Genomic DNA, 6,488 nt, shown 5'->3' with positions numbered 1-6,488 from the left:
AAAGTAGTTCATCATATAATAAATAAAATTTCTCTAGTAAATAGTTTGATTCCATTTTTAAAAAACATCACAATGCGATTTATCGGATATTATTATTTGTAAAGACAATTTACTAATTGTAGAAAATGTTCGCTCAAAAATAGAATAACTCAAGTTTTTCCTAGCAGAAGGACCCCGCCTCCGCATTTCTATTAAAAATCAACGATGAGAAATAAATAAACTTAAAAATTGTATCACAACGGTTTTATCACTACAAACATTATTATTATTATTTTATTAAAGTACCCCTTTTTCCCACGCGCGTGCGCCAAGCAAACGTCATTCATGCAACCCTTCAAGATCGTTAGTACCTAAATGTTGGTGTAAGGGGTCAGTTCATCCCACGGCAAAATTAGACCAAATAATAAGTTAACAACCATAAAATATAAATATAAAATCTTTTTGTAATAAAAGATTTAGAGAAAATGATTTTTATAATTCATAAGGTGTACCAAAAATTATAAAATATATCTAAACAACAAGTAGTAACTCACCTTAGAATAAATAATTATATAAAAATAATAATGGCAATAAAATGTATGCAAATTATGCATGTCCTAAACATACATGATCCGGATATAGCCAGCCACTAAGGCGTCCACACAGAAGTCACCCATACCAATGGGGAAAATTTAACCAGCCACTAAGGCGTCCACAAAGATGCATATGGTATGTCATGACAATGATAATGATGTTCGAAAATGTACAAATCGCTAGCCACTTAGGCAACCACAAAGAAAAATCATACACAAATAACCAGCCACTTAGGCAACCACAAAGAAAACTATTCATTAATGCATTCAAAAATCAATTTCCTCATATTGGTAAATGAAAAATAAACTTTTCATCAATTTCATCAAAACACGTATATTGTTCATAAAAGTCAAGTTTTAAAATTTAAATACTCAAGAATCAAGGATTAAAATTAAATACATCATAATAAACATGTTAATGACTACATCATTATAAAAATTATAACTTTATAAGTAAGTACTCTAAAACATGTATGGCATTGAACGTTTTCACAACAAACATATTGATGAAGGAATGGTAATAAAATATAATTCTATAATTAATTTCATCAAAATAGAGATATTACTCAAAAGAAACAATCAAAGCATGATAGTTAATTTCTTTACGACGGAAATAAAATCGACATTTTTCTTTTAATACATTCAGACACCATATCAATATCTTACGAATCGCTAATTTAATATCTAACCTAACTCTGCATGGGGAAAAGCCCTTACCTTGGACGCTTTCCTTCCACGTACCACTATATAGCCCTCGAAAGTCTCACCAAGGTGAATAAAAGTTTATAGCTCCGATCAAAAAGCTAGGGAATGTAAGGATGGTTGTTTGAGTGGCTTAGAAAATATTTGAGATGAATGTAGTGTTGGTAATGCGTGTGAGTGATTATGACTTATTTTCCTCTACTGTAAGTTTAATCGTGTCCTAAGAAGGAGAGGTGTATGTGACTAATAAAGGAGGCATAAAGCTGATCAGAGAGAATGAATAATTCTCTTCATTGAGTTTAATTGCACACATGAATAAGGAATTAAATTGGAATAATGCCATTCAATGACCAACCGTTAAGAATTAATTGGCATTCATGTATTTATTCTTGCTAGTTACACATTTGAATGGACACAATATAAATTAAATTTTATAAAATATGGTTATAAAAATAGTAGTGTGAGTGATTAAATTTGACTTAGTCAAAATTGGCTTGGTCATTGTTCACTCTAAGACAAATATTTCTACGAGTTTTAATTAGTCAATAATAAAAATCCCAATAATAAATTATTTAATATGAAAATACTTTATCAAATAATTAAACATTCAAAGAATAATTATCTTACTATCGTCACACTAAATTAATAAAAGGATAAACAAAACTAATGATTTTAAATTAATTAATTAAAAAAAGGGGGTGTTACAATACTTACCCCCTTAAAATAGTTTCGTCCTCGAAACTAAGAGGTCTCTAAAAGGTATGGGTAAAGCTCTCTTATCTTCTCTTCCAACTCCCAAGTAGCATCCCCAGTTGTCTGGTTCCAAATCACCTTAACCAACGGAATTTCCTTTCCCCTCAAATGTTTGGTAGTTCTGTCAGCGATGCTTATCGGTGGGACCTCGAAGGTAAAATTCTCCTTCAATTGAATATCATCTGGGGCAATAATATGGGATGGATCTGCAATGTACTTCCTCAATTGTGATACATGGAACACATCATGTAAATTAGCTAAATTCGGTGGTAAAGCAATTTGATACGCCACTGGACCCACACGTCGAAGAATTTGATATGGTCCAATAAACTTCGGAGTAAGCTTTTTAGACTTCAATGCCCTACCAACTCCAGTAGTAGGCGTCACTCTCAAGAATACATGTTCATCCTCCTGAAACTCTAAGGGTCTCCTATGTCGATCAGCATAACTCTTCTGCCTGCTCTGTGCTGTTCTCATCCGCTCTTGGATCTGACGCACCTTCTCTGTAGTCTGTTGCACCAGCTCTGGCCCTACGATTAAGTTTTCGCCATCCTGATACCAACACAAGGGAGTTTGACACTTGCGCCCATACAAAGCCTCGTACGGGGCCATACCGATGCTTGCATGATAGCTATTATTATAGGTAAATTCGACAAGAGGCAATAGATCATCCCAACTTCCTCTGTTATCTAATGTACAAGCTCTTAGCAAATCTTCTAAGGTCTGAATAGTCCTTTCAGTTTGGCCATCGGTTTGAGGGTGGTAAGCAGAACTCAATCTCAATTTAGTACCCAATGCCTCATGCAATGCTCCCCACAAACGAGAAGTGAACTTTGGATCTCTATCTGACACAATGCTAGATGGTATCCCGTGTAATCTAACAATTTCCGCAACGTAAATCTCTGCAAGCTTAGATACATTGTAAGTAGTCCTTACAGGTATGAAATGTGCGGATTTTGTGAGCCTGTCAATAATCACCCAAATGGAGTCAAATTTCTTCTGAGTCTTAGGTAATGCCACCACAAAGTCCATAGATATGCTATCCCATTTCCACACTGGTACATCTAATGACTGCAACAATCCAACAGGTTTTTGGTGTTCAACCTTAGCCTTTTGGCAAGTCAGGCAAGACGCCACATATTCCGCCACTTGTTTCTTCATTCCTGGCCACCAAAATCTTTGCTTCAAGTCTTTATACATCTTTGTAGTACCAGGATGAATACTCAGTTTGCTCTTGTGGGCCTCATCCAAAATGGTTTTTCTCAACTCTGCATTATCCGGCACACAAATACGTTTATTACACCACAAAATGTTATCTGGACCCATTTGAAATTCGGGAGCCTTGCCGGTCTCAACCAATTTTCGTCTCCCCTGAATAGTCTCATCGGTCGCTTGAAGGGCTTTTATCTCATTCATTAGTTTATTATCTACAATGATCATTCCACATTGTACTTTTCCCGACAAAGAATCCATATTAAGATCCAAGTCGCGAAAATTCTCTAACAACTCTAATCCCTTCATTTTTATGGATGACAAATGGGCCCGCTTCCTACTCAAGGCATCAGCCACCACATTGGCTTTTCCTGGGTGATAGTGCAACGTGAACTCATAATCCTTGATGAACTCCATCCATCTTCGCTGTCGGATATTAAGCTCCTTCTGGTCGAACAAGTATTTCAAACTTTTATGGTCACTGTATACATCAAAATTGCACCCATACAGATAGTGCCTCCAAATTTTTAGTGCAAAAACTATTGCAGCCAACTCCATGTCATGCGTGGGATAATGTTTCTCATGCACCTTCAACTGTCTTGAAGCATATGCTACCACCTGTTTGTTCTGCATAAGTACACAACCCAACCCTTGGAAAGAAGCATCACAATAAACTTCATATGGTTCTTCTGGTTGTGGTAACACCAACACCGGTGATGTAGTTAGCTTCTCTTTCATCATCTGAAAACTCCTTTCACATTCCTCCGTCCATGCGTAAATATGATTCTTCCTTGTGAGTTGTGTCAACGGCACTGCAATCTTGGCAAAATCCTCAATGAATCTTCTATAATATCCACCCAAGCCCAGGAAACTTCTAATCTCCGTGACGGTATGTGGTTGTTTCCATGCCACCACAACCTCTACTTTAGTTGGGTCGACAGCGATACCTTCCTTTGAAATGACATGTCCCAAGAATTTCACCTCCTCCAACCAGAATTCACATTTCTCCAAATTAACATACAATCTCTTGTCCTTCAAGACTTGCAAAACTTCACGTAGGTGAACATCATGTTCCTCCAGGCTCTTAGAATAAATCAATATGTCATCAATGAAGACCACTACAAATTTGTCTAAGAAGGGGTGAAATGTACGAATCATGTAGTCCATGAAAATAGCTGGTGCATTGGTGACACCAAAAGGCATCACCAAATACTCAAAGTGTCCATAGCGAGTTCTGAATGCAGTTTTAGGAATGTCTTCTTCCTTCACCCAAATCAATCTTTGAAAATATCATTGCTCATTTGAGTTGGTCCATCAAATCATCAATTCGTGGTAAGGGATACCTGTTTTTGATGGTGACTTTGTTAAGCTAACGGTAATTGACACAAAGTCTAGACTTTCCATCCTTCTTCATCACTAGGAGCACTAGTGCTCCCCAAGGTGAGACACTCGGTCGTATAAACTGTTTAGATAAAAGGTTCTCCAACTGATTTTTCAACACTAACAATTCCGATGGAGACATTCAATATGGGGCAATAGATATAGGTCCTGTACCCGGAGTAGTAACAATAAGTTGGAGCGAATCCACCCAATCCAATGAAATGAATGAGTGTGTTTCCCTCGAATCATAAATTACATTAAGTGATTTTTCAGCAGTTAAACACTCACCATGCATAGGTTCAGAGGAAGATGGAGTTTCCTCTCCATTGATGTCGTAGACACGTCCCTTGGAAGTAGGGCGTACAACATTGTCGTTGATATTGTTGCGGTAGACAACTCTATCGTTCTTTCGTTCAGGACATTCATTTGCAAAATGGTCTGGTTTCTGACAAATGTAACAAACCCTTGGTCTGATTGGACACTCAGATATCTTGTGTCCTTCTCTATTGCAGCGAAAACACTTAACAGGGTACGCCTTCCCCGTTTTGAGGTCGAGGTTGATCTCTAGCATTCCCTAGTGGTCAGGCATATGGCTTGTGTTGTTGATGTTGCCTGCCCCTATTCTGTTGGTCGTTATGCCCCTGTTTCAAATATAAACATTTAGAGGCAAATATTAACATTTAGAGGCCAAACTTATGAGTCTCATGATATGGGTGGATTTAAATCTCTACCTGAGGTCTGATGGGTCCACCTACAGCACCCCTATTCAGGCGGCTCTATTTCATCTGCTCCACTTTCTTGCATTTCTCCACTTGCACTTGATATTGGCGTATCTCCAATGGCCCCACTAACTCCTTAATCTCATACCTAAGCCCGCTTTCAAACCTCTCGCACATGTATTCTTCATCTATCTAATTTAGGAAATAACGGAAGTTCTTTTCTAGGGACTCGAACTTTGCTGCATATTCCGCTATCGTGAGATTCCTTTGATACAACTTCAGAATTTGGGCCTCCTTCTCAGCCCTAGCACTTTTCGGGAAGTATTTTTCTAGAAACTTATTCTTGAAAGCCTCCCAGGTTAGCTCTTCATGATTTGTCTCCATCATTTTCTTCGCACCTCGCCACCAGTATTCAGCTTCACCAATCATCAAATAGGTCGCATACTCTACTTTCGCATTGTCAGGGCAGTGTAGGATCTCGAAGATCTTCTCGATTTCTAGCAGCCAAAGATCAGCCTTGTTGGGGTCATGTTCCGCTTTGAATTTAGGCGGATCTTGTCGACGAAATTCATTCAATGCTCTTGCTACACTGGTTGCTTCATCTCTCTAATCCCTATGTGCATCGCGTTGAGCCTGGATCACAGCTTGTTGGGCCATTGTTGCGGCCATTGCATTCATGGCTTGGATTGCTTCAGTCGTGACGCTTCTTCCTTGGGGAACCGATCGGTTTGTGCGACGAGCCATTACGCTTCCTAAAATTATCTAATTAGTAAAATAGTATAACGTAATTTTAACTTTTGGGTAGTACAGAAGTCTTTTATTGAACATTATATAGTAGGTTCGTGTTATACAACAAGTCATTCTTTGGAGGGGTTCCCAGGAAAGAGAGGTGGGTCAATGGACCACTTAATAACCAAGTCTTTCCTTAGCCAGAATCCCTCAAATACAATTTTTTATGTATTATCCTTCCCTTCTATTTTGGGGATCATACAATTATACATAATATAGGGTTTATAACATTGTCTTTAATTACATACATTTAGATCACATGATGAAAGCTCAACAGTTACTTTGTAATTTAGATTGAAATAATTTTAAATCGTGGTAATAAACTCATAATTCACAATATCATACAACCATAAATGTTTAT

Source organism: Cicer arietinum, chromosome 4, assembly GCF_000331145.2.
Source record: "Cicer arietinum cultivar CDC Frontier isolate Library 1 chromosome 4, Cicar.CDCFrontier_v2.0, whole genome shotgun sequence".
Taxonomy (NCBI): Eukaryota; Viridiplantae; Streptophyta; class Magnoliopsida; order Fabales; family Fabaceae; genus Cicer; species Cicer arietinum.
The sequence above is the reverse complement of the archived record's forward strand: the minus strand, read 5'-3'. Positions refer to the sequence as shown.